Here is a 20782-nt window from a genome sequence, read left to right on the forward strand (position 1 = left end):
GTTTTTCTCGTCCTTACTATCGTAACCTGACTTTTTATATGGATGAGGATTGTCTGATCTTGGAAGCTAAGTAGGCTCAGGCCTGGTCAGTGCTTGTAGGGGAGACCACCCTACAAGCTGTAGATTTCTGTGAGAAGCACTGGACAAAGTGACCACTCTCTGTCTGCCTTACAGTGGACAAAAGTTAAAAGAATTTCATGTATGTTGCATTCTAAATGTAGTATGATGTGACAATAATGGAATCTTTACCTTTTCTCTGGTGCAGAAATGTTGATTTATTGAAGTCTTTCAAACACCTATCATAATGGACAATCCAACAGCAAGGCATTAATCTTCAGGATTCCAATCCTCTTAACTTGGGACTTCATGGTCACAGACTCACAGATGGTGACACCACAGGGGTAGGCCATTCAGCCCTTAGTACTCATGCTGACTATTTGAATCCTCTCAAATCAATCCCAATCTTCACAATTATTTTCCATATGGGAATGAAATCATCAAAGTTGACTTTACCAACCTGAATGTCAGAGGGTGGTCAAAAAGGCTTTCAACACATTGGCCTTCATCAGTCAGAGTACTGAATATAGAAGTTGGGAGGTCATGAAGTTGTACATGACATTGGTGAGGCCCCATTTGGAGGTTTGTGTTCAGTTATGTTCACCATGCTACAGGAAAGATGCTTTCAAACTGAAGAGGGTACAGAGAATATTTATGAGGATGGTTGCCGGATTCGGGGGGGCTTGAGGTAGGACATTTTGGTCAGTATGGGCAAGTTGGGCTGAAGGGCTTGTCTCCGCTCTATCTGACTCTCTCACTTTATGTGATCAATTCATACTCCTAATCCTAAATGCTGACTGACTGACTGAGCTATAGGGATAAGTTGAGCAGGGTGAGGCTTTATTCCTTGGAGTGCAGATAAATGAGGGATGATCTCATAGAGGAATAAAAAATCAAGAGAGAGGAATGGATCAGGTGAGCACAGAGAATTTTGCCCAGAGTAGGGAGGAAATCAGACAAAAATTTAAGGTGATGGGGGGAAGAGATTTAGGAAGAAACTGAGGGCTAACATTTTTTGCAGAGAGGTTAGTGGATGCATGGATTGGCTAACTCAGGAGGTGGTGCAGGCAGGTATAACTGTAATGTTTAAGAAAAAAATTGAACAGATACCTGGATAGGATGGATTTCACTGGTTAGGGTCCAAATGCAGGTGGAGTTAGTTTGGGTGGACATTTTGGCCAGTATGGGTAAGTTGGGCCAAAGGGCCTGTCTCCTCTCCATCTGATTCTCTCACTTTATTTGATCAATTCCTGCTCCTAATCCTAAATAGTGTCCTGATGCTGTATGTCCCTTCTCAGTGGAGCAATCTGCTTTCGGCTGCCACTTCGACCCAGAGGGAGGAATGATCTGTTGCTTCATTATGGAGGTGCTGAAAGCAATCTCAGTGGCTCCTCCACAGGCCCAGCCTGGGGCGACTCTTACACCTCCGAGCCAGGAGCTTGAACCGGTGTTTTCAGGCACAACTCACGCCAGTGGTGTGGAAAATCCCCAACGGCGTCTCACAGGAATTAACATAAAACAGCATTCAGCACAGAGGTTCCACTTCCCTCTCAGGTTACAAGGAACAGGACTTACTTCCTCGAGGAATCTCCGCAACCTTTGAACCACAATTCCTGCAAGTTTGCAAAAGTAAATTCCTTTCTATTTGTGCACCAGCGAGGTTTTGTTAAAGATTCAAAAATATCTCCATGTTGACAGAAGTGTATTTTGACAATTCATTCCGAGTTTCTTCTCAGAAGCAGCAACATTTTTTGGATCTATTTATCTGAATTGGTTTTAAAATAGTTGTGGAAATATCCTCGAGAAACACATCAGCTACAGATGCTGGAATCTTGAGCAAAGAATTGCTGGAGGAACTTGGCTGGTCAGAAAACGGTCAATCAGCGACCCTTTAGCAAGACTATAGGGAAGGGGGGTTATTCAAATTTCAGATTTATTGACCATCACATACATCCCCGAGATTCCTTTTCCTGATGGCGAGGCAGAATTACCACTTAGTGGTAGTGGAAAAATAACGGTGCACAATGTACACATGTAAAAAAATAAAAATTGTAAACAGTATCAATACAGAGGAGAAAAAGACAATAAAGTGAACTGGTATGAGTCCCTGACTGAGTTTGTTGTTGAGGAGTCTGAAGGTGGAGGGGGAGCAGCTGTTCCTGAACCTGGGGGTACGAGTCTTGTGGCCCCTATACTTCTCTCCTGATGGCAGCAACGAGAACAGGGTGGGTGCTGAGTGGTGCGGACCCTTGATGATTGTTGCTGCAATTTATTATCTGTTCTAGATAAAGGAGGAAAGAAACTGGGGAGGGGCTAAAGTTGAAAGGGTATTGGATGGAAGATGTGATCGGTGGAGAGAAAGGTAGAGAAAGAGATCACTAGGAAAGGAAAGGGTGGGAGAAGTTGGGGGTGGGGGTGGGAGTGAATAAATCCAGAAGTGAGTCTGTAAAATCAAAATGGCAGTGCTGCCTGAGCCATTGTAATGGCTGGACCTGTGGGGAGCGAGGAGCGGAGATACAGCGCTCCCAATGGGGTCCTACCATCAGTCAACTGCCATCAGCTCTGCACAGATTTTGAATGGCCTGTTAAAGGAACCGATGGTGGTTTTATTCAAAATCCCACGACTGCAGGGTCTGGCAGCAGCCACAACGGGGTTGCAGACTCTAGGAGAGCAGAGGACTGGTGCGGGCACCAGAAAACAGGGAGACCAATCCCTGTCCAAGAAGGAGAAGCAGAGGAGACGACCCGTGGGACAGTGACCATGGTGGCAGACCAGTGAGGGGGCTCTGTGGCTGAAAGACCCAGGAATGCAGCGAGCTGCCGACGACTCATGGTGAGGAAACCACGGAGGCTGTGGGTTATTGGATGTGTTTTATTACAATGACAATAAATTGAATCTTGAAGTGGGCAAATGGAGATGGAAACAGTTGAATCAAATGGGGTTGGGGTAACCTAAAATTAGAAAACTCACTCTTCATGCCATTGGGTTCAAAGCCGTCTTGGAGAAAAATGATGTGCTGTTCCTTAAGTTTAAGTTTGACATCACCCTGAAATCATAAACCAACCTGATCAATGTACTTGGTGTGGCCTTCTCTGCATCGATGAGACAAAACATGGAGTTGGTGGCCACTTCACCCCACCCCTATGCTCTGTGTGTGGGTCTACACTCAGGCTTCCTGTAACCAACAATTTTTACTGCCTCAACCACTCCACACTGACATATCTGTTTCCAGCCTCATCCACAGAGAATTGGCTTGGTGATAGAAGTCAGGGGGTGGTTGTGGAGAGTTGTTGCACATAATAGGAGCCCTGTGACTAAGCCTGGGACCACTGTTGTCTGTCATCCATATGACTAACTTGGAGGTCAATCTGGTTAGCATGGTGTAACACGGAAGTCAAACAGGAAATGCCTCCCTTGTCAGAGGTAATAGGTCGAAGATCACTTCCCTTTTGTCAATCAAAATCAGACTCAGCCGTGGACTAAACCACCTTTCCATTGGACATCTTCCCCTGCTTCAGTCATGTGAGCCAATACCTGGGAGAGGCTCCAAGCCAGAAGTAGAAAAGCTGAGCTCAGTAACTCTCTTTGCTCTTTTTCTCTTGCGGAAGACCCATGCTCGGCATGAGGCTGTGGAATTTCCCATTGGGTCAGCGCTAAAGCAACTGTTGTAAGGTGTTTATGTATGTGGTGGGGTGGGACTCCATTCTTGTGTGCACCTGGGTCACTATTTTGTTTCACCTGGTTAAACTGTATAAAGAGTTAAATCCTTTAATCTCTGTGCACTGCCAATACATGGAGGGAAGGCAGCTACTATTTAATCTAACCCTCACTTGTCTCCTCTAGGTATTTGTAGCGTGTGTGGAATGAACTGCCAGAGGAAATGGTAGAGGTGGGTAAAATTACTGTATTTAAAAGATATTTAGACAGATGATGGATGGCAAAGTTTGTAAGTCTAAATTCAGGCTTGTTGGACTAGCTAAGGGAAGCATTGTGGCCAGCATTGATGAGTTGGGCCAAAGGGCCTGTTCCAAGCTGTTGGACTCGACCAATTGCTGGGAAGCTACAGTGTGGCACCACAGCCTTCAGAGGGCAGCAGTTAGCTCCATCAGCCACAAGTCTGACAGCAAGGGCTGAAATGGAGAGAGGATCTGACACTCTTCCTCATCGGTGCTGGGTAAATGGGAGCTACGGCCCATCTCTGGAAATCAGGAAATTGCTTCTCCCCTCTGAACTTTCAGTCATTAGATTCTTAAATCATAAAACATTACAGCACAGTGCAGGCCCTTCAGACCACAATGTTGTGCCAACCTATATAAACCTATACAACAATCTCAGCCTTCCCTACCTGTATTTTTCTTGTATCCACAAGCCTGTCAAAGACTCTTTTAAATGCCCATAGTGTTTCAGCCTTCACCACCACCCTGACAATGCATTCCAGGCACCCACCCACTCTCTGTGTAAAAAAAAAATCCCTGTCATCTCCCCTAATCTTTCCTCCCTTTATTTTGTACAGATGTCCTCTGGCGTTTGCTACTCCTGCCCTGGGATAAAGATGTTGGCTGTCCACCCTATCTATGCCTCTCAGAATCTAGTACCACTCGCCCTTCTTCATTCACCCTAGGTCTGTTAACCTTCACAAGAGTCTCTGCATTCAGACAGAGTCAGAAATGATCCCCAGAAGCCACCAGCATGGATGTGGTGCCAACGAGCATCAGTACCTCAGTCATATAGTGCATCGAACAGGCAGAGGCTCTCATTTTTCTTCCAGACCTTTGGACAGTGGTGCAGCTGGCACTGCTCCTATCTTACAGACCTGACTCCCCATGCTGTCTGTGTGAAGTTCTCCCTGAAACTGCTCGGGTTTCCCTGGGTCTCCATTTTCCTCCCTCATCCTATAGACATGCAGGTTGCTTGGTTAAGTGCAAGCATCACAGCATGGGATGGGAACTGCTCTGATCAAGATCAGATGAAGTTGCAGAAAGTGGTAAATACAACTTAGAGCATCACGCAAACTTCCCTCCCCTCCACAGACTCCATCTACATCTCCCGCAGCCTAGGAAAAGCAGCCCATACACTGAAGGCCTCATCACACCCCGGACACATTCTCTTCTTCCTTGTCTCATTGAAGAGAAAGCTCAAATGTGTGAAAGCATGCACCGACATGCTTAAAGACTGTTTCTTTTCCTCAGTCATCAGGTTCCTGAATGAATATCATAACAGTACCACCATGGAGTTAAGTGATCATTTCACTGGTAGCAGGACACTATCATCTGCTCTTGTCCTCCTACTTTGTACTGCTGGCCGCATGTTGGAGGTGAATTCCTGAACTGCTTACGAAGCAAAACCCCTTCCACTGCACCAGGGTTGGTTGAACACCCTGACCATGATCTGAACCTTTCCCACTGTACCAGGCTTAGAGTTAACACCCTGTCTCTGACCTGAACCCCTCCCACTGTACCAGGGATAAGATTAACACCCTGACCCGAACCCTTCCCCTGTACCAGAGTTAGGGTTAACATCTTGACTCTGACCCAAACCCCTCCCACTGTACCAAGGTTAGGGATGACACCCCAACCTGAACCCTTCCCCTGTACCAGGCTTAGGGTTAACACCCTGGCTCTGACCCTAAGCCCTCCCACTGTACCGGGGTTAGAGTTAACACCCTGACTCTGACCTGAACCCTTCCCACTGACCCAGGATTAGGGTTAACATCCCGACTCTAACCTAAACCCTGGTACAGTAGGTATATTGCGACAATAGACTTGAACTTGATCATAAATACAAGTTGCTGTTGGTGATACCCGAGCTGCTCTGCTGAATAGCATGTTCAGATTGGATGGGGGAGTTAAGAGATCCTGCCAATCATCCTTCACACCGAGTATGAGTATATTGTCATACACATTGACCAATGTACGTCTGCACCTGGGATAAAGATGCTGGCTGTCCACCCTATCTATGCCTCTCAGAATCTAGTACCACTCGCCCTTCTGAAACAATGCAATAGTATCCATTCAATTATAATTTCAAAGAGATCATAAGTATCTAAGATAGATAGATAGTAAATGCTTACGGTTATCATGCTGCAGACAGTCCTTTTGTGGAGTCAGCACTGTCCATGATTAGTATAACAAGGGAAGGTTCAAGAATCTGAGACCTGTTGAAAAGAAACTGTTCTTGAACCTGGAGGAGCTGGTCTTCAGACTTCTGTACAATCTGCCCAAGGAAGCAGTGAAAAGAGGTTGTGACCAGGGTGGATGGGGATCCTTTGTGAGTAGACATCACTGAGTAGCTGGGAGGTCACTGATGACAAACACTGAAAGGGAGGGCTTGTCCTAACCTGGGGTGAGTGCAGGCATGGGGGATTGAGCAACCAATTGTCAGCTTAGATGTCAGCAGATCCATAGACTGCTTCGCTCTATGACCATGGGGTTCAAACATCTGGGGTCAAAGATGCAGCAATTACCACTAACGCCAAGGTTTCCTTGGACTCTCTCAGAGAAACTGGATGCATATCAGTAAACAACACCCTGCTGGTTGGACCACAACAGCCGGGAGAATCATCGATATTTGTCTACACACAGCAGCCTGCATCCCACCCACTTCATGACAGCACCACGAAGACTGCCCCAGTGATGCATCATCTTCCCGTCAGCAGGCACACTACAGAGTTAGGAGACGTTTTGTCTGGACAAGCAAGAGTAAAAGGCAGAACACCAATATTTCTCAACTTACACATAGCTTGCACTCTGAGAAATTGTTTCACTGCAGAAAATTCATAAATCAGAAAAATGCTCCCCATTGCGATATGGCACGTTCATTGAAGTGTGGCAACTGTATCTGAGGCACCTAAGTGCTCAGATATAATTTACACCCCTCTCCTCACCACCACCCCCACCCCCAAATAAGGAAAGAAAATAAAAAATCCATCCCAGCAGGTAAATCCATCCCAGCAGGTAAAGAGTATGAAATGGGGACAGACATCGTGTATTTTTGCCCCTACCTGTATTTATTTAATATCCGAGGTCCTCCAGCCTCGAGGAGGATCATTTTCTTTGTAGGTATTTGGGTGGTTTTTGTATCTCTGTATTTTTGTATTTTGGTATTTGTATAACTTAAGGGATAGGGAGGGGAGGGTGTAAGGAAGGGGAAATAAGGACTCTGTAAATCATATTACGTGGAAAAAGAATGTATTATTCAGTTCATTGGATTTGCATGAAACTTTGGAAAATCAAAAATAAAATATTCAAAAATAAAAATTTCTCCATTAGTTTTATCAAAAAAATCTGACTGATCCAGAGCTCAAGAGTCTCCATCATAAAGTAGAAATGCTCAAAATTACGACATCAGCACCTGAAAAAATATATTGTTTCACCAACAACCAAATCTTAAATTAAGTCAATAAAATGCATTCATTTACAAAATGTATTCCTTTGTGATTCTCATCAAATGAAAGCACATCTTCCTAAACTGAGCAGAACTTAGATCAGGGCTTCCTGTTTAAAACAAACGTTGATCCATTTGAGACAGAGCGGAGTTGACATTCCTTCTCTCAAGAAAGGGTGGTGTCGGTGAGCTCTCTGACAGTGGAAGTGGAACCTTTATTAGAGGCAGATTATCGATAGCAAGGGGTGAAAGGTCACTGGCAGTCGGTGCGGATGAGAGAAGGGAACCATCAGATCAGCCATGATTTCTTGAATGTGGAGTAGGCCCAGGAAGGCAGGGGGAGAAGGCGAGGGGGGTGGGCAGAGTGACTACTCGTATTTGAATGATGGTGGTGCTGGTGGAGCTCGCAGTGTGGAAGGCAAGGATTGTCTCTGACTGTTCCCACAGAGCTGATGAATGAGGCAGAGGAAGCTGGCGAAAGATGTTCCTGTCCTTGATTGGATAAAGCTCCGTACAGCAGAGCACAGACACTTAGGACTATGCTTCTTGGAACCTTCCCTGCCACCAGGATTGGCCTTGACTGCTCGCACACTTGAAGAAGATCCATCACATCTTCCTGTTCTTTCACAACTTGCCACGGCTTAGCTTTATCCTGGATCAGGGGCCCGTGGCATGGATTCTGACCTTCAAACCATGCTTAACCCTTTGACCAATCAACAGCAATTGTTTCTGACACGACTCTGCCTGGAGTTTCAATTGCTGCTTCGTGTAAACCTTGACTAGATCTCTCCCTCCAACATGGTGAAAATGGGTTTGTGAGTTGATGTCAAACACTCCACAATCAATCCCCTTGCAATGAGTGTTTGTCACTCAAAGGTTGGTGAGCCAAAGCCTGCTTGTATAATACAGAACAACACGACATCCTGGGCAATGGGTCCAGTCTGGCTCACCTGTGTGGAGCTGATGGCTCCACATTTGTTCAATAACTTGTGTGAAAAGAGCTGGAGTGATACATCTAGAGCAGTGGTTTTCAAACTTTTTCTTTCCACTCACATCCCACTTTAAGTAATCCCTATGCCATAGGTGCTTAAGGTGGGATGTGAGTGGAAAGAAAAAGTTTGAAAACCTCTGTTTTAATCGTACCTAATTGTCTCGTTATTTGCATGATTTCAGAACTCCAAAGGAAATGGCCCAAAGTCAATTTTTCTCAAGCAAAATATTTCAGTAACAATTGGGTCTAGAGCAGTGATTCTCAACCTTCCCTTCACACTCACACCCCACCTTAAGTAATCCATTACTAATTACAGACCACTTATGACATAAGGATTACTTAAGGTGGGATGTGAGTAGAAAGAAAAAGTTTGAAAACCACTGATCTAGCAGGTCAACCAGGGGCAGCATGCAAAGCACGCTAGGATGATCTGATCTAACCCAGCCTGGCCCCATCTAACCCAGCCTGACCCTGTCTAACCCAACCTGACCCAGTCTGACCTAATTGTGTGCTAGGATGGTGCAACATTTCTCTTGACCAGAGCAGTGACTGAGTAACTGTGAACTTTGAGATTGCTTGACGATGTGAGTGACGCCATTGACGCAAGTCCTCGCTTGTCTGGGTTCTGTACATAAACAAAATTTTCGCCAAACTGACTCCCATCTTTAAGCCAGTAGAATCCACGATTCAGTCCTGGGATGTCTGCACCCTGAACTCGCTGTACCCCGGGTGGCCCCAGTATCAGACACAGGTAGGGAGGAGTCTAGGCTTCCTCCATCTCACCAACATGGGCCAAATTACCTCTCTCCGATTGCATAGAAGTGCTGGGGAAACTCAGCAGGTCATGCAGCATCCACAGGGAGTAAAGGGTAACTGATATTTCAGGTGTGGGACCTTCGTGAGAAAACAATTAGCCTAAATAAAATGGTGAGGGGAGGGGGAAGGAGATGAGGAGAGGAAGGAGTGGAAAATCTTCCCAACTAAGGGCTCAGGAACGAAACATTGATTGTGTTTTTTTTTCCTATACTGATACTACATGACCTGCTGAATTTCTCCAACATATTTGGGTACTACACTAGACCCCAGCATCTGCAGGATTTCTTTTTAACTTTTTCTTATTCCCCATTTCAGTATTTTTTCCGTTTGTGTGTGTGTGTGTGTGTGTGTGTGTGTGTGTGTGTGTGTGTGTGTGTGTGTGTGTGTGTGTGTGTGTGTGTGTGTGTGTGTGTGTGTGTGTGTGTGTGTGTTCCTCCTCTATCTCCCTTTTCCTACCTCTCTCTCCCTCCATTCTCTTTCCTTCTTCTTCCACCTCTCCTTTCTCTTTCTCTCATCTCTCCCCTCCCACCCCCTCCCCTTCTCACCATCTCTCCCTAGCTCTACCCCTCTCTCCCTGTCTCTCTGTTTCTCCCCTTTTCCCTTCCCCTCTTCCCATTATCCCCCTCTCTCCATCTCTCTGTTTCTCCCCATCTTTTCCCCCTCTCTCCCCATTCTTCCCCTCCCTCCCTGCCACTCTCCCAGCCACTTCCCTGCCTCTCCCCCAACCATTCCCCCGCTTCTCTCCCCACCTCTCTCCCCCTCTCTCCCCGTCTCTCCCCACCTACCTCTCCTAGCCACTCTCCCAGCCTTTTCCCCGTCCCTCTCCCTCCTCACTTCTCTCTCTTTCTCTTTCCCTTTTCTCCCCATCTCCCCTCTTCTCCTTTTATCTTTCTTTCTCTCTTTTCCTTTTGCTTTCCCTCTTTCCCTCTATCTCTCTGACCCTTTGTCCCTCTCTCTCTTTTCCCCTTTCATTTTGCCCTCTTTCCTCCTCTTTTTCTCACATATTCTCTCTCACTCACTTACTCTCACTCATTCATCCTCTCTCTCACACTCTCTCTCTTGCCACTCATCTCAAGCCCAGGAGGTGCTGGAGAAGGTTGATGCTGGAGAAAGCAGGGGGAGGGTAGGTGGGGGAGTCTGTGACCAGCCTGGGTTATCTGGGGTTGGATCCTGAAATTGGACCATGAACAATGTAGGGAGACCATCTGTGAGCAGAAGCAGAGATTTATGGGGAATGAATAACTTGAATTCCATTCTTATTGCATGGAATTCCAAGATTTTTATTGATGCTCAGGGATCACATTCCACACTTTCCAACTTCCAATTAGCCGCAGAGACCGGAGGAGGTGTGTTTCCCTGCAGCTCTGTAACCAGAGAGCTATCCATGTGAAGCTCCAAGGCTGTGCTTTATACCCTGATCCAGATACCCTGGGCTGAGGTCCACACCCTGTCCCTGAGCCACACCAAACAGGAGCTGTGCTGTCCAAGGCTCTGCATACAGATCAATGGAGGCATCCCTCTGGATGTTTAGGGAGACACGGGGCAAGTCTCACACAACACTAGCCTGAGAAATCGGAGACCTCATGCTTTGGAAGTTAAACATCATCCTTCACAACCTAATCAATTCCCAAATCACTGCTGGGGGAATCTTTCAATGCAAAAGCAAATATGCCATTTGCACTAACAGTATCTTGTCTTCGAGATTCTATCAGATGCATTATGGAAAGGACACTGACTGGCTGCATCACAGCCTTGTTTGGTAATGCCCAGGAATGCAGAACGCTGCTGAAGGAAGTAAACCCTGCCAGATCCATCACAAGCTTTGACCTCCCATCCATTGCAGACATCAATATGAGATAATGCCTCAAGGAGGCAGCCAACATCATCAAGGACCCTCACCACCCTGGTCACAATCTCTTCTCACTGCTACCTTTGGGCAGAAGGTACAGACGCCGGAAGACCAGCATCTCTAGATTCAAGAACAACTTATTTTCCAACAGCTGTCATTCTTTTGAATCTCCCCTTGTTACTCTACTCAGAGACACCATTCGTTTTTGTATTTATTGTCTTTTTTGAATTCAATCAAGAGTTCTGTCACAGTTGTTTAATATACAGAACCTGTTCTGCTGCAGCAGAATTTCCGTGCACATTCTCCAATGTGTACGACAGTAAACTCACTATTTTTATTACCGTTACTGAAAATGTTGCCGACTTTCCTGCTGCACCGCTGTTGTCCTGCAGATTGTTTCTGGTCCTGGAATCTTCAAAACTTATTCTGCCTCAAGTCTGTTCACACTTGAGCTACATATTTATTGTGACTGCATTGCTGCAGTTCCTGTCCAGGCCTCAGCACTGTGGGAGGGAGAAGACTGTTTGAACATCCCCCCCTGCACCACACGCCTGATATCCTGTCATTTCCTCTCTGTGATCTCTTCATACTTGAGATCCAGAAGTTTATTATCTCACACTTTTTTAGCCATACAACATGGTAACAGGCCTTTTTGGCCCACGAGTCTGTGCTGCCCAATTTACACCAAAGTAATCTACACCCCCAGTACGTTTTGAATTGTGGGAGGAATCTGGAGCCCCCAGGCAAAAACCCATGTAGACCCCGGGAAAGCCTACAAACTCCTTACAGACAACAGCAGATTCAAGCCCTGGTCCCCATCACTGATGCTGTAAAAGCATTGCACTAACCACAATGCCAACTGAGCTGCCCAAAATGGTCTGGATTAATTTCCATCAGCTACTGCTCGGCTCATCTTGCCAAATAATTCATGTCCCTCTGTATCCTTCCACAGCCTTGATCCTATTGATTACTGCATCGCCAGCAACTGACTAATCCAGTCCAGCTCGGATGCCAGGGCCCACCCCTGCTGTGCACCACCATTTACAGACCCCAGTCAGACAAGCACTCCACCCTATCACCAATCCCATTATGGGTCCAGTTTACCCACACACCATGGAAATCATTCAGGGGCACATTTAGGACTTCCTAAAGTTCAGATAGGCACATCTGACTCCATCAATTTTCTCAATTGCCTCCTCGAAAAACTCGATCAGATTATGAGACTGGATTTCCCCTGCATGCCTCCTAATCAGTTCCTGCCGTTCCAAATAAACAGCAAGTCTGACCCTCAGAATTTTCCCAATAATTCCCCTACTACCAGAGTGAGGATCACTGGCCTGCACTCTCCTCATTTACTGGAACCAGAGAACGTGGACCCTCCCACCATTGGCGTGTCCCAGATATCCAGATGATGTCAGTGTTACATTAACCAATTAACCACCTTGTGCCAAGGTCTTTACCTGATCTGCTCTGGGTTAATGTACAGTCACCTCTCCATCTGTACACCACAGATGGGTTAAAATAAACTACTCATTCTTGGGATTCAAGTTGGATCCAAGTTGACTGAGGGGCAGGAAGGAAAGGAAGTGGTGGTGGGATGTTCAGTCATTAAAGGGCTGGGTGAACTGGGTCTTGTTGACTTGAATGCTGTTCTTTCATTTTCATGGCTGTCATTGAGCCCTCGATTGACTCAAAAGTTATCAGTATGGTTGATAATGAGGAAAAGAGCTGTAGATTGGAAGATCTGTGCAGGACGTGTGTCCAGCTGCAGCTCCTGATAGACCACAGGATGGCACTGGAGCATCTGCGATGCTGGGAACGTTGTGGACAAAATGCTTAGTGAGTTGGTCACACCCCATGAAAGTTGGGGAATGAGTGATCACCAGGTAGAGCAGTGGCAGGAAGATAGTGCAGGAGACCCCTGCAGTCATCCCCCTCCAACATACTGTTGGCTCATCGGGGAAGACAGCAATAACCAAGATCATGGCGACATGGGTGTCACGGCAGGAGGGCAAGAAATAGGATGGAAGAGTGATAGTGGTGGGGAATTCCATGGTAAGGGGCCACTAATAGGTCTCCAGGTTAGTGTGTGGCCTCCCAGGCACAAGGGTCAGGATGTCTCGGAGCAGTTACAGGGCATTCGGAAAGGGAAGGGTGAACACCCAACTGTTGTGGAGCGTGTAGGTACCAACAATATGGAAAAATGCAGGATGAGGTCCTTCAAGCCAAATTTATGGAACAAGGGGATAAATTAAAAAGTAGGACCTCAAAAGGTAGTGATATCGGACTACCACCTGTGCCAGGCGCTAATCAGAGTAGGAATAGCAGGGTAGTTAGGATGAATGCATGGCTCAAGCAGGGGTGCAGGAGGGAGAGGTTCAGATTCCTGGGGCAATGAAATGGGTTCTGGGGGAGGTGAGACCTGTGCAACCTGGACAGTCTACAACTTGGATCAATGTCGCAGGGGATTCTTTGCTCATGCTGATGGGGAGGATTTTAACCAGTGGTTTTCAACCTTTTTCTTTTCACTCACATACCACCTTAAATAATCCCTAGGCCATCACTGCTCTGTGATTAGTAAGGGATTGCTTAAGATGGTATATGAGTGGAAAGGGAAGGTTGAGAATCATTGCTCTAGACCCAATTGTTACTGAAACATTTTGCTTGAGAAAAATTGTCTTTGGCCCATTTCCTTTGGTGTTATGAAACCATGCACATAACCAGTCAATTAGGCATGATTAAAACAGTGGTTTTCAACCTTTTTCTTTCCACTCACATCCCACCTTAAACAATCCCTTACAGAGCACCGATGGCAAAGAGAATACTTAAAGTGTTATGTGAGTGGAAAGAAAAAGGTTGAAAACCACCGGTTGAAACTAACATGGCAGGGGGATGAGAATCCAGGTAGAAAGACAGAGGGAAGCAATGCAAACATTAGAAAAGAGAAAAGTAAGAATGGAATGCAGAAAAGTCAAATGCAAAAGACCCAAAGATTACTTGATTCTAAAAGGTCAGCGAGTATGAGGGCACTTTATCTGAACGCCCGTAGTGTCCAAACCTATGAACAAATCAGTATAAAGGGCTGTGATTTAGTGGTCACTACAGAAACATGGTTGCATGGTGGTGATGACTGGGAATTAAATAGGTAGAGGTATCAGGTAAATCAGGATAGGCAAACTAGTAAGGGAGGCGGGGTTGAGCTCTTAATTAAAAATTAGATCAGGGAGAGGGTGAGAGGCGATTTAAAATCTAAGGCGCAGAAGGTTGAATCCACCTGGGTAGAAATTAAGAACAGTAAAAAGAAAAATATCACTGTTGGGAATTGTCTACAGGCCACCAAATAATAACATTACAGTGGCACAGGCAATGAACCAAGCAATACCTGATGCGTGTGAGAGTGGGGGTCTTTAACTTGTGGGATAGAGGGGATCCTGGCCTTTTTGGCAAAGACATGGGATACAAGGATGTGGTCTGGAACTGTGCAAACACTGGTGAAGCCATGCTGGAGCCCTGGGGATCGCACAGTCTCTGCTCCACAGAAGCTCGAGACAGTCTGGATCGGGTGTGGGGAGATTTACAAGGATACTGCAGGGTTGAAGAGATCTTGTCATGAAGACAGACTGCCAAGGTTAGAATCAACAAGACTTTGGGAAGACTGGATGCGTGAATCCATGAAGGTCCTGGAGACAGTGAACAGGTGGAAACCACAGCCATGATCAAAGATCTGGGATTGGCAATTATCCGTGGGAAGGAGGGAATTGAGGAAGGAGTAGGAGTAGGATCCTGACTAACTGGCTGAAGGGGTGATGGAGGATGGAACTCTCCTCATGTTTGAGAAGCACCTGGTTGAACAGTTGAATCCTGACTCATTTATGGCTAAGTCGGCTTAAAGGCTAAAGGAGGCAACATGTGTCTGGAGGCAGAAAATGATGGGGAGGTCTTAATAAATACTTTGCTTCAGTGTTCACCAGAGAAAAGGACCTTGGAACAATGTGAGGTCAGAATAGAACAAGCTGTGTGTTGAGATTAAGAAAGAGGAAATGTTGAATCTTCTTAAAAACATAAGGATTGGTGAACTCCAGCCCTCTCCAGAAAAGTCGGGAAAAACAAGAGAAAATACAAAGGCACAGAAATACAAGTTAAAGAAAAGTGAGTATAAAGGTGGAAAGAAGATGGAGACAAAAGGAGAAAAATCAAAATCAACGGAAAGAAGAGAGGAAGAGAAGACAACGGAGGAAAAAGGTGAAGGCCTTACCTGTCCGAAGAGGCCCGCTGTGGAGAGAGGGCCCCACTACCTCAGGTCGGTGAAAAAGAACTACAACAATGGCTCACAGAGCCGAGTAAAAGTGCGCAACCGCGCATGAAAAAAAACACACCGACGGGAGGGGGGACCAGCTGGGGAGTCGATCTCCACAGCCGGCAACGACAGCTGCAGAACACCTGCAGCAAGAAGAGACCACAGAAGACAATGGAAACAAGAAAGAAGAGGAGGAAAGGGCAGCAAAGAAACAACAGATGGTCAACCTAGAGGAAGAAGAAGAGGAAGAGTACAGTGAAATAGATAAAGGGAAAGGCAAGGTAAAGGATATACTTGCTCTTGTTAGAGGATACATGGAGTCATTTAAAGAATGGCAAACACAGGAATTCAATGATTTAAGAAGAAGAATAAACAACACAGAAAAGAAAATAAATAAAATGGATATGACCTTAACAGAAATGGGGAAAAAAATGGACAAGATGGAAGAACGGGCAATAGCAGCAGAAATGGAGGTAGAAGACTTAAAAAAGAAATTGGAGGAATCTAATAAAAAAACTAAAGAGACACAAGAATTACTAGCCCAAAAAATAGATATAATGGAAAATTATAACAGAAGAAATAACATAAAGATAGTGGGCCTTAAGGAGGATGTAGAAGGCAAGAATATGAGGGAGTTTATAAAAGAATGGATCCCTAAGGCCCTAGGATGTCCAGAACTACAGCAAGAAATGGAAATAGAAAGGGCACATAGAGCATTGGCCCCTAAACCACAACCACAACAAAAACCAAGATCTATTGTAGTAAAATTCCTAAGATATACTACAAGAGAAAAGGTACTGGAGAAGACAATGGAAAAAGTAAGAGAGGGCAACAAACCACTGGAGTATAAAGGGCAAAAAATCTTCATTTATCCAGATATAAGCTTTGAACTCCTAAAGAAGAGAAAAGAGTTCAATGCAGCAAAAGCGATTTTATGGAAGAAAGGATATAAATTTACACTGAAGCATCCTGCGGTATTGAAAATATTTATTCCAGGACAACAAAACAGACTATTCTCGGATCCAGAAGAAGCACGAAAATTTGCAGAACAATTACAAAAATAGACTGAGGGATGAAGACGGGTAATGAGAGCAAAAATCATCACGATTGATATGTATGTGGGTAAAGACAAAAATAGACTGAGGGATGAAGACGGGTAAGGAGGGTAAAAATGACCACGATTGATATGTATGCGGGTAAAGAGGTATAAGAGTGAATAGAGACAATGAGCATACATGAATGTATCTGTACTTAGAGGAAAATATAGATAGTATAGACAAGAATTAATAAGGGAAGGTAATGGAATAGAGAGAATAAGGAGGGAATTAAAAGAGGGACCTTTGTGACATATGAAAAGTGAAATCTTTTCTGGGGGAGGCGGGGTGGGGGGAAATAGCGGTCACTGCACAATCAGTTGACGCTTGCGAGTGGATTCGCAAATCCAAATGGAGAGGGGAGATGTGGTTGTCCGACAAGGGATAAAGGACAACTCAGGAGGTGAAGGGGAGATTGGGGATAAATAAGATAGAAATAGGAGAATAAGGAAAATGTTAGATGTTGTAGGAATGTTGTCTTATGAAGAGTTGAAAATAAGAAAACAGAAATGGAAAAGGAGGAAAGGTAATGATGGAAAAACGGAAAGAGAAGATAAACAAAATATAAAAGGGCTACGCTGAACTATATGTCTTTAAATATTAATGGAATACATAACCAAATTAAAAGGAAGAAACTACCAAATTTAAATGAATAAATGTATTCCATTAGAAAAAAAAATAACATATTGGTTAAGAAATAATATTGAAATATTCGAACAAGTATAGGAGCCTTACATTAAATACAATAGCGAAAACCTACCGGGGACAAACATTACCTAAGTTGATAGAAGGAGAAGGAAAGAAAAGAATGGACTCAGTAGAATTTCTGGTGTAATTTTGTTGAATGACAACATTGTCTGACTGGATTAATGCAACCTAGATTGTATACCTAAAATGGATGAGAGGGGGGGGTGGGGGGGTGGTTTGGGAGGAAAGGGGGGGGGGAGAAAAAGTCACTGTATATGTGTGAAAAGAAATAGTGTATATCATGGCTAATGTGATTTATGGTGTGAAAAATAAAAAAATTTAAAAAAAAAAAAAAAAAAAAAAAAGATATACTACAAGAGAAAAGGTACTGGAGAAGACAATGGAAAAAGTAAGAGAGGGCAACAAACCACTGGAGTATAAAGGGCAAAAAATCTTCATTTATCCAGATATAAGCTTTGAACTCCTAAAGAAGAGAAAAGAGTTCAATGCAGCAAAAGCGATTTTATGGAAGAAAGGATATAAATTTACACTGAAGCATCCTGCGGTATTGAAAATATTTATTCCAGGACAACAAAACAGACTATTCTCGGATCCAGAAGAAGCACGAAAATTTGCAGAACAATTACAAAAATAGACTGAGGGATGAAGACGGGTAATGAGAGCAAAAATCATCACGATTGATATGTATGTGGGTAAAGACAAAAATAGACTGAGGGATGAAGACGGGTAAGGAGGGTAAAAATGACCACGATTGATATGTATGCGGGTAAAGAGGTATAAGAGTGAATAGAGACAATGGGCATATGTGAAAGTATCTGTAATTAGTGGAAAACATAGAGAGTATAGACAAGAATTAATAAGGGAAGGTAATGGAATAGAGGGAATAAAGAGGGAATTAAAAGAGTGACCTTTGTGACATATAAAAAGCGAAATCTTTTCTGGGGGGGGCTGGGTGGGGGAAAAGAGCGGTCACTGCAAAATCAGTTGACGCTTGCGAGTGGATTCGCAAATCCAAATGGAGAGGGGAGATGTGGTTGTCCGACAAGGGATAAAGGGCAACTCAGGAGGGGAAGGGGAGATTGGGGATAAAGAAGATAGAAATAGGAGAATAAGGAAAATGTTGGATGTTGTAGGAATGTTGTCTGGTAAAGAGTTGAAAATAAGAAAACAGAAATGGAAAAGGAGGAAAGGTAATGATGGAAAAACGGAAAGAGAAGATAAACAAAATATAAAATGGCTACGCTGAACTATATGACTCTAAATATTAATGGAATACATAACCAAATTAAAAGGAAGAAACTACTAAATTTACTGAAAAAGGAAAAAATAGATATAGCATTTGTCCAAGAAACACACTTAACTGAATTGGAGCACAAGAAATTAAAGAGAGATTGGGTAGGACATGTAACAGCAGCATCGTATAATTCAAAAGCAAGAGGAGTGGCTATATTAATTAGCAAAAATGTGCCATTTAAAATAGAAGAGGAAATAATAGATCCAGCAGGGAGATATGTAATGATAAAATGTCAGATATATTCAGAGCTTTGGAATCTACTTAATATATATTCACCTAACGAAGAAGATCAAAAGTTTATGCAAGATATCTTTTTGAAGGCAGCTAATACGCAAGGGAACATACTAATAGGAGGGGATTTCAATCTGAATTTGGATCCAAATATGGATAAAACGGGGAAAAAAATTAACAGGAAGAACAAAGTAACCAAATTTATAATTAAATCAATGCAAGAAATGAAACTTGTGGACATATGGAGGAAACAAAACCCAAAAGAAAAGGAATACTCATACTACTCGACTAGACATAAAACATACTCAAGGATAGACCTATTCCTGTTATCAGCCCACATTCAAGGGAGAGTTAGGAAAACGGAATATAAAGCTAGACTATTATCGGACCACTCACCCCTGTTATTGGCAATAGAGCTAGAGGACATCCCTCCAAGAATGTATAGATGGAGATTAAACCCCATGCTACTTAAAAGACAGGATTTTAGAGAATTTATTGAAAAACAATTAAAAATGTATTTTGAAGTAAATACGGAATCAGTGGAAGATAAGTTTATACTATGGGACGCAATGAAAGCATTCATTAGAGGGCAAATAATAAGTTATGCAACCAAGATGAAGAAGGACTATAATCAGGAAACAGAGCAGTTGGAAAGGGAAATAATAAACATAGAAAAAAAATTAGCAATAAAGGAAGATACAACCAAAAGAAGAGAATTGGCGGATAAAAAAATAAAATATGAAACATTACAAACATATAAGGTGGAGAAGAATATAATGAAGACAAAACAGAAATATTATGAACTAGGGGAAAAAACACACAAAATCCTAGCATGGCAGCTTAAGACAGAGCAAACTAAGAAAATGGTATTGGCAACAAGGAAAAAAGACAAACAAATTACATATAATCCAAAAGAAATTAAGGAAAACTTCAGAGAATTCTATGAACAATTATACCGAACCGAAAACGAAGGGAAAGAAGGGAAAATAGATGAATTTTTGACTAAAATTGAACTACCAAAACTACAAATAGAGGAACAAAATAAATTAACAGAACCATTTGGAACAGTAGAAATACAAGAGATAATAAAAAATTTACCAAATAATAAGACACCAGGAGAGGATGGACTCCCAATAGAATTCTACAAAACATTTAAAGACCTAATAATACCGCCCCTCCTGGATGTAATCAACCAGATTGATGAGACACAAAACTTACCAGATTCATGTAAAACAGCAATAATTACAGTGATACTAAAACAAGGGAAAGATCCACTCTCACCAGCGTCATACAGACCAATATCTCTGCTAAACACAGATTATAAGATAATAGCTAAACTATTAGCGAACAGATTAGCAGAACAGGTACCGAAAATGGTAAATTTAGACCAAACTGGATTTATCAAAAAAAGACGCACAACAGACAATATTTGTAAATTTATTAACTTAATTCATGCAGTAGAAGGAAATAAAGCACCGGCAGTAGCAGTTGCTTTAGACGCAGAGAAGGCCTTCGACAGAGTAGAATGGAATTACTTGTTCAAAGTATTGCAAAAATTCAGTTTACCGGAGAAGTATATTAATTGGATTAAAGCATTATATAAGGGACCGTTAGCGAAAGTGACAGTAAATGGACATGTATCAAAGCAATTTAACTTAAGCAGGTCAACGCGGCAGGGATGTCCACTATCACCATTATTGTTTGCGCTAGCTATAGAACCACTAGCAGAATCGATAAGAAGAGATAATAATATAAAAGGAATAAAAATAAAAGACAGGGAATATAAAATCAGTCTGTTTGCGGATGATGTGATAGTGTACTTAACAGAACCAGAACTATCAATAAAAGAACTATATAAGAAATTGAAGGAATATGGAGAAGTGTCGGGATACAAGATAAACGTAAATAAAAGTGAAGCAATGCCTATGAATAATGCGGATTTCTCAAAATTTAAGGAGGAATCCCCATTCAGATGGCAAACGCAGGCAATAAGATACCTAGGTGTGCAAATAAACAAAAATCTAGGCCAATTATATAAACTCAATTACAATCCACTAATGA

The 20782-nt window shown here is 43.3% G+C and overlaps 1 long non-coding RNA gene across 1 annotated transcript in view; it reads left to right on the forward strand.

Moving 5' to 3' along the window:
- Nucleotides 1-277: 277 nt before the first annotated feature.
- LOC138741737 (uncharacterized) overlaps nucleotides 278-20782 on the forward strand; it is a 45544-nt gene continuing 25039 nt past the window's right edge. Inside the window, exons 1-2 of the long non-coding RNA XR_011343726.1 lie at nucleotides 278-401; nucleotides 3902-3947. This is a non-coding gene — a long non-coding RNA (uncharacterized lncRNA). The remainder of the gene's footprint in view (nucleotides 402-3901; nucleotides 3948-20782) is intronic.

The sequence above is a fragment of the Narcine bancroftii genome, chromosome 8 (genome assembly GCF_036971445.1).
Source record: "Narcine bancroftii isolate sNarBan1 chromosome 8, sNarBan1.hap1, whole genome shotgun sequence".
In the NCBI taxonomy this organism is placed as follows: Eukaryota; Metazoa; Chordata; class Chondrichthyes; order Torpediniformes; family Narcinidae; genus Narcine; species Narcine bancroftii.